Below are 14,006 nucleotides of genomic sequence, written 5' to 3'. Positions count from 1 at the left end.
CTCCTGCAACCATGTTTCACTAACAGCTAAAACATCATATTTCCTGGTATCAATCCATGCTCTCAGCTCATCCACCTTTCTTGCAATGCTCCTAGCATTAAAATAGATGCATTTAAGAAACTCTCCACCTCTTACTCTCTGTTTATCCCTGATGGTGCAAACAACTTTGTTATCTTTTTCTTCCTTCTCCCCTATATCTTCGGTCTGAGTGCTCCCGTTCTCTGTCCCCTGCCTATCCTCCCTCACACACTGTCTACTAGCGTTCTCTATTTGTGAACTAACCTCCTCTCTCCTCGTCTCTTCAATTTGATTCCCACCCCCCAACCATTCTAGTTTAAAGTCTCCCCAGTAGCCTTCACAAATCTCCCCGCCAAGATATTGGTCCCCCTAGGATTCAAGTGCAACCCGTCCTTTTTGTACAGGTCACAGCTGCGCCAAAAGAGGTCCCAATGATCAAGAAACTTGAATCCCTGCCCTCTGCTCCAATCCCTCAGCAACGCATTTGTCCTCCACCTCATTGCATTCCTACTCTCACTGTCGTGTGGCACAGGCAGTAATCCCGAGATTACTACCTTTGCGGTCCTTCTTCTCAACTCCCTTCCTAACTCCCTATATTCTCCTTTCAGGATCTCTTCCCTTTTCCTACCTATGTCATTGGTACCTGTATGTACCACGACTTCAGGATATCTTGGATGCGATCAGAAACATCCCAGACCCTGGCACCAGGGAGGCAAACTAACATCTGGGTCTCCTGACTGCGTCCACAGAATTGCCTATCTGACCCCCTATCGAGTCCCCTATTACTACAGCCCTCCTCTTCCTTTCCCTACCCTTCTGAGCTACAGGGCCGGACTCTGTGCCAGAGGCACAGCCACTGTTGCTTCCCCCAGGTAGGCTGTCCCCCCACAACAGTACTCAAACAGGAGTACTTACTGTTAAGGGGCACAGCCACTGGGTACTCTCTAGTACCTGATACTTCCCCTTCGCCCTCCTGTGACCCACTTGTCTGCCTCCCATGGCCCTGGTGTGACCACCTGCCTGTAACTCCTCACTCTCCCTGAACAGATGAATGTCATCAAGCTGCAGTTCCAGTTCCCTAGCACAGTCCTTTAGGAGTTGCAGTTCGGCGCAACTGACGCAGATGTGGACATCTGGGAGGCTGCTCTCACACTCATACTTCCCCCTTTCCTCAAATAACAGGGAAAATTGAAAACCAAACCTACTTTGCCTCATCCGTTTCTGCCTAAGCCCGTTGAGCCAAAGCCCTTAAGCATTCACTCTGCTCCCGGCTCACTCCGCAGCCCGCAAAACGACGTTGCCCACTGTATACGGCTGTGTTCCTTTTAAATCTTCTGTACTTCACTGCCCGACGTCACACGCCTGCACAGTCCTCCCTCTCTTAACTCCGATGAGAGAAAGAAAAAGTCAAAATGGCTTCTACCGCACTCCCACTCCGATTCTCAGACTTCCTTCTCCGAATTAAACCCGAATCAGGATTTCTGACCTCTTAAATCTTCTGCGCTTCACTGCCCAGCGTCACACACCTGTGCAGTCCCGCCTCTCTTAACTCCGATGAGAAAAAGAAAAAATCAAAATGGCTTCCGCCGCACTCCTGCTCCGATTCTCAGACTTCCTTCTCCGAATCTCTTGCTCCAACAGAATGCCAATATTCTCAACTGTCTGGAAAAATTTGACTAGGGTAGATCAAAAGACACAACAGACCACAGATGCTGGAATCTGAAGCAACAAGCAATCTGCTAGACGAACACAGCAGGTCAAGCAGCAACAACCCACTAGGCTCCTCCAGCAGATAGTTTTTGGCTCTGGAGAAGTTATGGATTTCAGTAATAACTACAGCCTTCCCGTGTATAACTGGAGGCAATTTTGCTTGCCCAATATTGGATGTGAAACAAATAGCATTACAAATAAATAGCAGTTGAAAGAAGTAGTAAGAAATAAAAATGCACATTGTCAGCATTTATTTGGAAACAAATATATCTTCAAATGATGGGCATTGTGCAACAGGTAAATAGGAGAGGGTCAAGGAGAAAGTGAAGAATAATCCTTGGGGAAAATTGCACAGATGACAATATTGCCTACTCAGTTGTTCCAACACATTCTCTTTGAATGTATGTTAGCCCTCTATAGCAGCTCGCTTGCCATAATCTTGAGTTACAATTAGAACAATGTTATCTTTGCACTCAAATGCAAATCACTTCTCTACAATCCAAGAGAACCATAGTTGTCAAGTCAAACTAGAGTTTCTAGAAAGTATTGGGACATAGAGGCAAAAGAAAATAAAATTTAAAAGTAATAGCAAGAATCCACTGATAGACCGGATGGAACCCACTGCCTGGGTGCTGCTTCTGCCCGGAACATCGGGAGGACCCGGCAGCATCACAGCGGCAGTCCGGGAACAGCGTTGGAATCTGCGGTAAGATGCTGAACTTTAAATAATTTTAGAGACTGTTTCATGGAAAAGAGTACTGCTGTCACTGCGTTTTGGGTCAGTGCGAGCTTCGCGTCACGGGGATCATCGCGCGCAGGTGCTTCTGGGAAATGGCACGAGGTTTAAGAAGAGCTCAGGAACCTTCGGGAACGCACGCCCGGTTTGAAAACATAACGGTCGATTAGGGAGCGGAGAGGTGCAAGTCGAATCCGTCTACAAAGTCCGCAGAGGTACCCAGTTTTTTCACCTAATAACTAATAACTTATGACTAGTGTCCAAGCAACTACTGTCTAGTGAATAATGTCTAATGACTAGCGACCAATGTCCAAGAGCTAATGGTTGATGGAAATAATCAAACTGCCGCACTTGCGAAAAATAAAATGAGGAAAAAGGAAAAGTTGTTTGGTCATTGAGTGGAATCTAGTTAAAAAACCTTCGGGTAGATGCATTCAATCCCTTTCAAGTGGGGAAGCTGCGCATGTTCAAAGAACAAAAAGAAGTCCAACTTGACAGTGAAAAAACTGGTTGACCAGAAAACTGGAGAACCAGGAAACAGCAGGAGCAATAACCTTGAATCCTGAAAAGGAAGAAAATCAAGTTGAAACAACATCAAAGCATCATTAAAAAGTTGTATTTACCTTCTCACCTGCGAACAGCCTGCAGAGGAAATCAAACATGGCTGATCAAGCTATTGGGAAATCAGTTGAGCAACTCAAGGTAGAGCGAACAGCAAAAAGATTATTTTCTAGTCTGGTCAACAGTATTACCAGGACCTATGAAGACATGTCTGAAGAGGAGCTCAGAGTCAGTTTCAATAAACTCACAATAGAAGCCAAGAAAGTCATGGAAGCCAATGATGATGTGGAGGCCGGGTTCATTACAGAAATGGAGGCGAAGCTGAACACAGAGGAAGTAGCTGTGTTGACTGAACAGCAAAAAGCCAACCTGGCAAAGACGGCAAATGAATGTGAGTTGAAACTAAAGGAGGTCATAAGCCTAATCCTGGAGACTCTTTGGACCAACTTTGGGAATGTTGAATTGTTCACAGCACTACAAGCAGCAGGGGATGAATGTGAAAGCGTCACTGCTATACAATCCGATGGCAACCAGGAGGCGTATCAGTTCATGCTTAACCACCTGCAAGGACTGGTAAAGACAGCAAAGGAGGTGCATGGTTGGTGGAAACGATGGATCCCGCCAGGGGATCAGAAGGACCTTCAGAGTCACCTAAAGGGGCTCGAACTCCACATCCCCAAGTTGGTTTCCAAGAAGGCCCACTTCATATGGGCAAAGAGAAAGGAGGATGCTGAAAGACTAACACCCACGGCATTGGGCTTTTCCTCCAATTTTCCTACGCCAGCCATCAGATTGAAACCAATGGCCCTTCCCAAGTTTACTGGCAGCAAACGTGATTTTCACAGGTGGAGAAAGGACTGGGAAGCACTCCAGAGGCAGGGAGAGCCGACCGGTTCAAGAGAGGTGAAAAAGGTTCAACTACTGGACGGTCTTGACGACAAAATCATAAGAGACCTTCATCACTACTTATAACACTGTAGATGACATTTTCCATGTACTAGAAAACCGCTATGGAAATCAAACGTGCATTGCTATTGAAATAGTGGAAGAGTTACAGAAAATGCCAGCTGTCAGAAATCATCAGTCACAGAAAATAGTGGAATTAATTCAAGCTGTGGAGAAGGCACTTCAAGACTTGAGTGACCTTGGACAAATGGGTGCTATCAAAAATCCGCTGGTGACAAAATCAATTGAAAGTAAACTTCCTGAAACTCTCAAAAGGGAATGGCTGGTCTATGTCGCTGACAAGAGAAATCCAGATAATTGGTTTGACAGTCTCTTGGAATTCCCCAAAGGGCAAGAGAGCATATATGAGCAGCTCGAGCAACTGAGAGATGAACAGCCAAGTAGAAGAGAAACCAGGGCTGAGCCAAAACATGCCAGAACCAAGTCTACCAAGTCAGGCGACAACCATGTAGGGTGTGTAGTCTGTTGTGAAGGAAAGCACAAGAGGAAGCTCTAGTTTTGCAAACAGTTTCAAACACTAAAGCTACCAGAGAAAAAGGCTGCAGTAAGAAAGTTGGGAGCATGCAAGAGGTGTCTCGAGGTTCATGATGACAGTTCATACTGCAAACCCGCCTATCTGTGTAAAACGCAAACACAAGGAAATCTGCAGATGCTGGAAATTCAAGCAACACACATCAAAGTTGCTGGTAACTGCAGCAGGCCAGGCAGCATCTCTAGGAAGAGGTACAGTCGATGTTTCGGGCTGAGACCCTTCGTCAGGACTGACTGAAGGAAGAGCTAGTAAGAGATTTGAAAGTGGGAGGGGGAGGGGGAGATCCAAAATGATAGGAGAAGACAGGAGGGGGAGGGATGGAGCCAAGAGCTGGACAGTTGATTGGCAAAAGGGATATTAGAGGATCATGGGACAGGAGGCCTAGGGATGTTGACGGCCTAGGAGGGCCATGAACATTGACTTCTCAAACTTCCGCTAATGCCCCACCTCACCCTCGTACCCATCTGTTATTTATTTATATACACATTCTTTTTCTCTCTCTCTTTTTTTCCCTCTGTCCCTCTCACTATACCCCTTGCCCATCCTCTGGGTTTTCCCCCCTCCCCCTTTTCCTTCTCCCTGGGCCTCCCGTCCCATGATCCTCTCATATCCCTTTTGCCAATCAATTGTCCAGCTCTTGGCTCCATCCCTCCCCCTCCTGTCTTCTCATATCATTTCGGATCTCCCCCTCCCCCTCCCACTTTCAAATCTCTTACTAGCTCTTCTTTCAGTCTGTCCTGACGAAGGATCTCAGCCCGAAACATCGACTGTACCTCTTCCTAGAGATGCTGCCTGGCCTGCTGCATTCACCAGCAACTTTGATGCGTGTTATCTGTATAAAAACCAAGACTGCAAGGATGATCATACTCCTGAGCATCATTACCATCTGTGCCCCAATGCTAAAATAAAGAAAAGCAGTGCAGGTCAGAAAAAGGACAGATTTGGTCCATAGGAAGATAAAGGCAGGAAAAAATGTACAGAGGATCAAGAGGAGTTCTCCAGCAAACCTTCACCAGAATTGGCCAAACAATGTCGCGATGTATTTTCAAACACTGCATCCAGAGCCTTCAGCACTGTGAAAGATAAACCGGGCCTTCTGGCGGAAAGTGGATTGCAAGAGCTGCCAGTGATTATGATGCTTCTCGAGGTCACAGCCAACGCTGGGCAAAAAATCGGGATGTTAATTGACATAAAAGTTGCTGGTGAACGCAGCAGGCCAGGCAGCATCTCTAGGAAGAGGTGCAGTCGACGTTTCAGGCCGAGACCCTTCATCAGGACTAACTGAAGGAAGAGTGAGTAAGGGATTTGAACGTTGGAGGGGGAGGGGGAGATCCAAAATGATAGGAGAAGACAGGAGGGGGAGGGATGGAGCCAAGAGCTGGACAGGTGAGAGGCAAAAGGGATACGAGAGGATCATGGGACAGGAGGTCCGGGAAGAAAGACAAGGGGGGGGTGGACCCAGAGGATGGGCAGGGGGTATATTCAGAGGGACAGAGGGAGAAAAAGGAGAGTGAGAGAAAGAATGTGTGTATAAAAATAAGTAACAGATGGGGTACGAGGGGGAGGTGGGGCATTAGCGGAAGTTAGAGAATTCGATGTTCATGCCATCAGGTTGGAGGCTACCCAGACGGAATATAAGGTGTTGTTCCTCCAACCTGAGTGTGGCTTTATCTCTACAGTAGAGGAGGCCGTGGATAGACATGTCAGAATGGGAATGGGATGTGGAATTAAAATGTGTGGCCACTGGGAGATCCTGCTTTCTCTGGCAGATAGAGCGTAGATGTTCAGCAAAGCGGTCTCCCAGTCTGCGTCGGGTCTCGCCAATATATAAAAGGGGTCTTTTTCTCCCTCTGTCCCACTGAATATACCCCTTGCCCATCCTCTGGGTCCCCCCCCCCACCTTGTCTTTCTTCCCGGACCTCCTGTCCCATGATCCTCTCGTATCCCTTTTGCCTATCAGCTGTCCAGCTCTTGGCTCCATCCCTCCCCCTCCTGTCTTCTCCTATCATTTTGGATCTCCCCTTCCCCTCCAACTTTCAAATCCCTCACTCACTCTTCTTTCAGTTAGTCCTGATGAAGGGTCTCGGCCTGAAACGTCGACTGCACCTCTTCCTACAGATGCTGCCTGGCCTGCTGCGTTCACCAGCAACTTTTATGTGTGTTGCTTGAATTTCCAGCATCTGCAGAATTCCTGTTGTTTGGGATGTTAATTGACTTGGCTTCAGACATCAATTATATAACCCACAAGGCTGCAAGCAGACTGAACCTCAGAAGTGAGGAAATCACTCTCGTCATCCATGGAGTGGGGGAATGAAGGTTCAGGTGGAAAGAAAACGATACCTTCTAAAAATCAGAGTAAACACTCCCAAGGGCACTCTCAAATCACACCAATTGGTTTGTTATGGAGTAGACAGCATTGCAAATGTCCACAAATATGTGACACCGAAGCGACTGCAGAAATTCTTCCCACACATACTGCTTGATGAACTTGTGAGACCCAGAGAAATAAATTTACTCATAAGCTATAGAGAAGGTCACCTCAGAGAACCAGAGCTGTTGGAGACCTCATGCTGTGGGACGGACCACTGGGGAAGACGGTCAGAGGAGCACACCCTGATCTCTTTGAGGAGCTGTCTGTGTCGGCCCACATGTCCAAGACACATTTTGCAAGGTCAATGAGAGCGGCTGCTGTAAAGTACGAGCACTCACCAGCAGAGTCCCAGAGCAACTTCCACCAAACAAACAGGATGGCATCAAGCTTCAGGAGTCAGGTACTTCAAGGCACCAACGGGACTTCCTAGAGTGGTGGAAGTGGGATAGTATTGGCGCAGCACGCGAGCCAAAATGTGGGGGTTGCCACTGCGGAAACTGCCAGCCGGGTGGCAAAGGAATGACTCTTGCTGAGGAGAGGGAACTTGAAGTTGTAAGAAGAGGCCTCACCTATGTCACACGTGACTGCCACAGCAAGGAACCACATTGGCACGCCAGATATCCTTGGTTAGAAGATCCAGCTTCCCTGCCAAACAATAAAAGGACAGTGGAAGCTACATTTCTCAGGACGGAAAAGCATCTAGTCAAAGAACCCGAGTGGAAAGCTGCCTACACTGTTCAAGTGCATGACATGGTCCATCAAAGGGCTGCAATGAAATTATCCAAAGACACGGTCATCAACTGGAACGGGCCAGTCTGGTACATGAGTCACCTTATTGCTCCGAATCCACACTCTGTCACGACCCCAGTGAGACTCGTGTGGAACAGCAGCCAAAAGTTCAGAGGTGTGAGCTTGAACGACCTGCTAATGAAAGGGCCAGATGTCCTCAACCAGATTCGTACTGTCCTACTCAGATTCAGAGGTGGAGTATACACTGCTCTGGGTGACATAAAAAAGATGTACAATTCGGTTTGGTTGGAAGACTGAGAAGTGCACCTGCTCAGATTCCTCTGGCGAGACTTCAAGGACGAGGAGCTGGGGGAAGGTGCAATCACGAGAGTGAACATTGGAGATAAACCAGCAGTGCGCATTGCGCAGCTAGCAATGCGCGAAACTGCCAACTTCCCTCCTTTCACCCACCTCAAAGAGGAGTGGCAGGTGCTCCAACACGACAGCTACATTGATGACATTCTCACATCCCACAACAACCTTGATCAGCTGAAATCCATCACAGCAAATTTGGAGCAGATCCTGCAGGCCGGAGGTTTCGAGCTCAAGCCTTGGGTCTTTTCTGGGCAAAGTGGGAGGAAAGAGTGCAACGACAAGCTGGAGAACCAAATGTGCGATGATGACAACAAGGCACTTGGCCTGGGCTACATAGTAGAAGAGGACAAGCTCCATGTCATGATTGCAATCAATTTGTCGAAGAGAAAGAAAAAAATGAGACTTGGCCAAGACTTTCTACAAGAGCAAATCAAAGAACAGACGCCAAACCCCCTGACACGAAGAGAACTGCTCAGCCAAGTATCAGGGCTGTATGACCCAGTTGACCTGGCAACTCCTGCTAAGCAGAAGGGAGCTATTCTGGTACGAAGGGTGTTCCAAGAGGCAAAGGGCAAAAAGTGTCCAGTCAAAGACACATGGGACATAGCACTCTCAGATGGCCTCAGAGAGGATGCAATTACGCTCTTCGAGGAGTACGTTCAACTTGGCAAGGTAAATTTCACCAGGGCACTGACTCCCCCATGCTTCACTGAGGAACCCTGGGCAATCAAGTTCTCTGGTGGAAGCGAGCACGCCTATGGAGCAGTGATGTATCTAAGGCGGAACTCAGACCAGGGCTCAATCGTCAGGCTGGTGGAATCTAAAGCCAAATTAGCTCCCTTGGATCACAAAGGTGATGCTGTCAAAGCAGATATGTGTGGAGCAGTGTTTGCCTCACGCCTGAGAAAGTACTTTGAGCTGCATAGCGAAATCCAAGTTGGGAGGTGGTACCATTTCATTGATAGCCAGACAGTCTTTGGTGCAGTACAGTGAGAAAGCTATGGCTATTAAACATTCTTTGCAAATAGGATCGGAGAGATTCAAAACAGCACAGGGATCCAGAACTGGCGGTGGATTCCTGATCTGCAAAATATTGCTGATGTAATCACCATAGGAGCCAGCCCTCAAGACCTGGATGAAGACTCAGAGAGGCAAAATGGGCCAAAATTTTTGAGTTTCCCAATGAATGAGTGGCCAATGAAATCAGCCAAAGAACTAGCAGCCTCTGTCAGGGGAAGCATCAACAAGTTGCAAAAGGAGGCATTTGTTGCTGCTTTGACAAGGGCTAAGGCAAAGAAACAAGAACCAGCACAAAAACAGCACCAGGTCAAAACAGAACAATGGAGACTGCCTGCAGCATCAGCCATCCAAAGCCTTGTGGACATCAAGCGGTTCAGTGTTCTAACTTGACTAGTCAAAACAGCTGCATGGATCTGAAGAGCAGCAAAAAAATTCATTGGACAAAATCAAGCTGTGGACAGTCCAAAGTGGGAGGCAGTTTCTTTGATAGGAGTCATCTCAGCAAGGGAATGAGAAGATGCTCTAAGAGACATTTTTCTAGCAGCACAAGAGGGCGTAACCTTCCCAAGCACCACTACCTAGTGCGCATGCGCCGGTTGTGCATGCAGCCTGATACAGCCGTTCCAAACTATTCTTTTACTTCCTTCTTCTTACTTTTTAATTTACGTTATTTTTGTTTTTTTCTCACGGTAACACGTCGAAGCTGCACCCTCTCTAACATGCTGGTAGAGAGAGTTTTATTTGGGTTTTCTTTAGCGTTGGAAATGGTTACATCCCAACACGCGGGACTGAGGCAAGGTCGCATTGTGTATTTCACGGACCAGCAAAGACCGGCCGGCTTAGCTAACAGAGCGGTGGACACCCCTGCTGAAATCCGGAGGAAAACACACAGAGGGGGATCACAAAGCCGAGGAAAGAGGACCGGGTCGAGACAACAGAATCTTTTGGAGAAGAGGAGTTCGGTGGGTAATACCATTCTGGCTGACCGGAAGTGCACCGAGAGCGGTAAGTGTAAAGGAGTTTCGTGCTTACTGCTCTGGTTAACAACGGATGGTGCAATCCGGAGTATATTACGATCGAGGAACATGTTTGCAGACTGGATACTGAACTTTTTACTGTTGGACTTCGGCCACATTCCACCGTGATACAACACAGGAGGTCGTTCCTGCCTGTGGCCATCGAACGTGCGGCTCCTCCCGTGGAGGGTCAGACACCCTGAGCCAATAGACTGGTCCTGGACTTATTTTCCATCTGGCATAGTTTGCATTTTGTTGTTTGATTGTTGGGGTTTTTTGTAGTGCTATATTTACGCTCTATTCCTGGTTGGTGCGGCTATAACAAAACCAGATTTCCCTCGGGATTAATAAAGTATATCTATCTACAGACAGGCTGGTAGTCTATAAAAACCAAGATTCTGGGCTGTTGGTTTGCGGTGGCCGAGTGCAAATCTTCAAAGAAGATCAAGTTGGTGTCCCCATCTTGCTCTATGATACCTGGGTGTCCACCATGTTAACTCAGAAGGCCCACAATGGGAGTCATGACAGAGTGGCCGGAACCTTGCTCAAGATGAGAAGAAAGGCATGGGTCATAAGGGGAAGGAAAATTGCCCAAAAAGTTGTCGATAGCTGCATGCTCTTGAAGGAAGGCAGAAGGAAGGCAAAAGCAAGGAAATGTCAACAAGTAATGGGTGACTTGCAGCCAGAAAGAAATGAACCTGCTGCACTGTTCCAGTTCACAACAGTGGACCTCTTCGGACCCTACCAAGTGGGGGACGTCATCTTTTAGGGACCCTACCTAAAAGATGACGTCAAGAAAAGAATAACACTGAAAGTCTGGGGAGCGGTCTTTTGTTGCATGGCCAGCAAAGCCATCCACACAGAGTTGGTAAACACTCTATCAACCGAAGGATTCCTGATGGCCTATCAAAGGTTCACAGCAATCAGGGGACATCCAAGAAAGATCTGGTCAGATCCAGGCACCAATTTCATTGGAGAAAAACCAGTCTTGGAGGAGCTGTACAGATTCTTGGATGACCTGAACGAAGCAGCCCTGCAGGAGACCACAGCAAAAAAATGGAACAGAGTGGATGTGGAAAATCCATCCGCCTGATTCTTCACACAGGAACGGTGCTGCAGAAGCCGCTGTACGCATTGTAAAGAGAGCGTTCCAGAGTCTTGGGAAGGAGTCTGGGCTCAGTTACAGTGAGTTCCAGACAACTCTTCACATATCAGCCAACCTTGCCAATGAGCGCCCAATTGGCGCCAGGGTACAGAGCCGGGAAGACTGTATTCAGTATGTCACACCCAACACTTTTCTACTCGGTCAAGCATCTCAAAGCGGGGATTTCAAAACCTTTGACTTTTCCAGCTACCCCTACGAAAGACTCCGAGCAATGCAGTCAGAGGTGACCAAGTTCTGGAGGTGCTGGAGCCAACTCGCTGGTCCTAATTTGTTTGTCAGGAGCAAGTGGCATACTGCACAGAGAAACGTCACTGTTGGGGACATCATCTGGTTAAGCAACCAAAATGAACTGAGAGGACATTTCAAGCTTGGCAGAGTCGTCAATACTAACCCAGACAGCAAAGGCATCGTGAGGGACGTCAACGTCAGGATCTTCCCAAGCTACAGTGTTCCTGTGACAAAAGCTCTGAAAGTAACAACAAGACATCCAATCGCTGATAGGAAAAAAGACAGGATCCAAGCCACCATCCTTCACAGGGACGTCATGCGGCCGGTTGTCTTACTACCTGTTGAGGAACAGATGGAAAGTCAAGTCAACAATACATCGTAAGAACACCGAATTGGGACCACCAAGTTTGCCTTTGAAGCTGACGATCTCCCCAGTGTTTCCATGGGAAGATTGAGTGGGGGGTGCCAAGTCAAACTAGAGTTTCTAGAAAGTATCGGGACCTAGAGGCAAAAGAAAATAAAATTTAAAAGTAATAGCAAGAATCCACTGATAGACCGGATGGAACCTGCTGCTTGAGTGCTGCTTCTGCCCGGAACATCGGGAGGACCCGGCAGCATCGCAGTGGCAGTCCGGGAACAGCGTTGGAATCTGTGGTGAGATGCTGAACTTTAAATCATTTTAGAGATTGTTTCATGGAACAGAATACTGCTGTCACTGCATTTTGGGTCAGCACGAGCTTCGCGTCACGGGGATCATCGCGCGCAGTCGCTTCTGGGAAATAGCACGAGGTTTAAGAAGAGCTCAGGAACCTTCGGGAAAGCACGCCCGGTTTGAAAACATAACGGTCGATTAGGGAGCGGAGAGGTGCAGGTTGAATCCGTCTACAATGTCCGCAGAGGTAGCCAGTTTTTTCACCTAATAACTAGTAACTTATGACTAGTGTCTAAGCGACTAGTGTCTAGTGACTAATGTCTAATGTCTAATGACTAGTGACTAATGCCTAATAGCTAATGGTTGATGGAACTAATGAAACTATCAAACTGCCGCACTTGCAAAAAATAAAAGGAGGTAAAAGGGAAAGTTGTTTGGTTATTGAGTGGAATCTAGTTAAAAAACCTTCAGGTAGACGCATTCAATCCCCTTCAAGTGGGGAAGCTGCACATGTTCAAAGAACAAAAAGAAATCCGACTTGACAATATTGCCTGAACTAAGTAATGCCACTTTTTATTTTTTGTATGCAAAGTATAATATTCCCATTCCTAACAGAGCATATTTCTATAAAATGAAAGATAAAATAAATTTAATTTTGATCTGAATTCATTGCAAAATAAGGGCAATCACTAACTAAATGTGTAAAAGTCAATCTTCAAGTCTTATCTGTGAAAATAATCAGGAAGAATCCAAATTTATGGAAGTATATCTGTACAGAACACCTGTAGACTTTAACAGCATATACACTTAGTGGCCACTTTATTCGGTACATCCTGTATCTAATAAAGTGGCCACTAAGGGCATATCCATTGTCTTCTGCTGCTGTAGCTCATCCACCTCAAGGTTTGACGTGTTGTGTGTTCAGAGATGTTCTTGTGCACACCATCTTTGTATTGCATGGTTACTTGAGTTACCGTTGCTGTCAGTCTGAACCAGTCTAGCCATTATACTCTGAGCTCTCTTATTAACAAGGCATTTTCACCCACAGAACTGCTGATCACTGGATTTATTTTGTAGCATCTCTGTAAACTCTAGTGATTGTTATACATGAAAATCTGAGAAGATCTCCAGTTTCTGAGATACTCAAACTGCTCCATCTGGCACCAATAATTATTCCACAGTCAAAGTCACTTAGGTCACAGCAGCACGCGTGGCCACTTCGGTGGTGATGTTTGATAACTGTCAAGTAGGGGACCGTGCACAATTCTGATTTGATGGAGACAGATGTGAAGGTACATCTGGAAAACTTCTGAAATGCCCGCTTCGCTGCCACTGCTACTGTGTGGTAACCAGAATCTCCAGAGCTGAAGCCCCTGAAATCCTCAGCTTTGTGTATTTCAGCGGCTGGGGAGAGGTCGAAGGCGCTCGGCAGAGGATGGCGCTCAGGAGGTTGTATTGGAGAGGCTGGTCGGAAGCTCAGAGTTTTCAGACGGATGGACTCAGTGTCGGCTGGGGTCGGCTGCTTCCAAGGTATCGGCAAGTTGACAGTGCCTAGAGGTTTATGCCAGGGAGTTTCTCCCTTTTGCCGCCTGCTATCAGGGACTCGGGAGTCAATCGACTTGGGACTTTGAGACTTTTTACTGTGCCCATGGTCTGTTCTTCATCAAATTATGGTATTGCTTTGCACTGCTGTAACTATATGTTATAATTATGTGGTTCTAGCAGTGTTAATCTTTGGTCTGTCCTGTTTTCTGTGACATCACTCCGGAGAAACATTGTATCATTTCTTAATGCATGTATGCATTTCTAAATGACAATAAAAGAGGACCAAGTGTTCTCATAATCTAATCTAACATTTCTTCCCATTCTGTTGTTTAGTCTGAACAATAACATAACTTCTTTACCATGTTTGCATGCTTTTATGCAC

At 46.8% G+C, this 14,006-nt stretch overlaps 1 protein-coding gene across 6 annotated transcripts in view; it reads right to left on the bottom strand.

The window, feature by feature from the left end:
- The window catches only part of ralgps2 (Ral GEF with PH domain and SH3 binding motif 2), a 567,568-nt gene that overhangs the window by 331,856 nt on the left and 221,706 nt on the right, over positions 1-14,006 (bottom strand). The window lies entirely within an intron of this gene.

The sequence above is a fragment of the Mobula birostris genome, chromosome 12, assembly GCF_030028105.1.
Source record: "Mobula birostris isolate sMobBir1 chromosome 12, sMobBir1.hap1, whole genome shotgun sequence".
Lineage (NCBI taxonomy): Eukaryota > Metazoa > Chordata > Chondrichthyes > Myliobatiformes > Myliobatidae > Mobula > Mobula birostris.
This window is presented reverse-complemented; position numbering and strand designations above follow the sequence as displayed.